The following is a 1,704-nucleotide window of genomic DNA, read 5'->3' as shown; positions in this document are numbered from 1 at the left end:
GAACCGAGCAATGTAATTCAGCCTCCCTAGGAAACCTCGAACCTCCTTCTGAGTGCGCGGGGGAGGTAAATCTCGTATTGCCTTTACTTTGTCTGGGTCAACCTCGATCCCTTTTTCCTAACTATGAAGCCTATAACTTCCCTGATCTGGCTCCAAACGTGCATTTGGCCGGGTTAAGCTTGAGCTGAAATTTCTTTAATCTCAAAAATAACCTTTTCAAGACCTGAACATGCTCTTCTTCCGTTCTAGACTTCGCGATCATATCGTCAACATAGACTTCGATCTCTTGTGCATCATGTCGTGAAACAAAGTCACCATAGCTCTTTGATACGTTGCTCCCGCATTCTTCAATCCGAAGGGCATTACCTTGTAACAGAATGTTCCCCATAAGGTAATGAATGTGGTTTTTCCATGTCTCCAGGATGCATCTTTATTTGATTGTATCCAGAGAAACCGTCCATGAAAGAAAACAATGAATAGCCCGCCGTGTTATCTACCAAAGTATCAATGTGAGGCAGTGGAAAGTTGTCCTTTGGACTAGCCTTGTTCAAATCCCTATAATCCACACACATTCGTACCTTTCCATCTTTTTTGGGACAGGGACGATGTTGGCTACCCAATCCGAATACTTGACCTCTTGTAAGAATCCAGCGTCGAATTGTCTTTTGACTTCTTCTCTTATTTCAACACAATGTCAGGTCTCATTCTCCTGAGCTTCTGTTGAACGGGTTTACAATCCTCTTTATGGGCAGACGATGCACCACAATGTTAGTACTTAGCCCAGGCATATCTTGGTACGACCATGCGAAAACATCCTTGAACTCTCGAAGCAAATTAATGAGGTCTTGTCTTGTCTTTGCGGTGATTTCAGTTCCAATTTTCACCTCCTTTCCATCCTCTAGGCTCACTATTTCTAACGATTCCCTATGAGGTAGGATATGCTTATCCTCTTGTTCCATCATTCTTAACAAGTCCGGAGATGCATCATAATCTTCGTCATTTTCAAAGTCGTGGGATCCTTCTGAACACACTCTTGCTCAAAATAGGCTCCGTGTTTGAGGCAGCGTCACTCATGTCATTGATATCTGAAGACCTATGAAGGCATATCAAAGAATATACCAAGAATATAAATTTATGAATATGTTTGTGCAACAGAATTACAAATGAAAGAATTATTTGTAAGACAATCAACCAAATGAAAAATATAAAAGAAAAAAATGACTGATCAGATGAACGTGACAGTATTTCATTAAAATAATGATATTTAGGCCCATGCCTATTTCACAAAAATTTCATATTGTTTCTAGGCCAACAAACAACAGGAATGTTTTGAGCATTACTCTGAATAAGCCCTAAAGACTACAGGGATTTCTTCAGCAGTCCAATTGTTTAGCTCGCTTCCAGCTCATAAGGGCAGATCTCTACAAAACCTCCTTTCCGTTGCTTCTATGGCGTTGGTATAACGTTTTCCAACATTCCTCCCATGCCGCTACCGGATACTCCACATTCAGAATGAATAAATCCTCCGACACAAAGATGTAGATATGTGGGGAAAGGTTAAGCTCACATTAGCTCATGTCCATTCAACGCCCTTCTTCTCTCTTGTCTTCTCTACTTCTTTCTTCTTCTGCTTCATGTCTGGCTTGTACCTACAATTATCAACTTTTCTTCGCATTGGTGCTATCTTCCTAGATATTTTCCTTC

The sequence above is a fragment of the Gossypium hirsutum genome, chromosome D13 (genome assembly GCF_007990345.1).
Source record: "Gossypium hirsutum isolate 1008001.06 chromosome D13, Gossypium_hirsutum_v2.1, whole genome shotgun sequence".
Taxonomy (NCBI): Eukaryota; Viridiplantae; Streptophyta; class Magnoliopsida; order Malvales; family Malvaceae; genus Gossypium; species Gossypium hirsutum.
Note: the sequence above shows the minus strand (reverse complement) of the source record.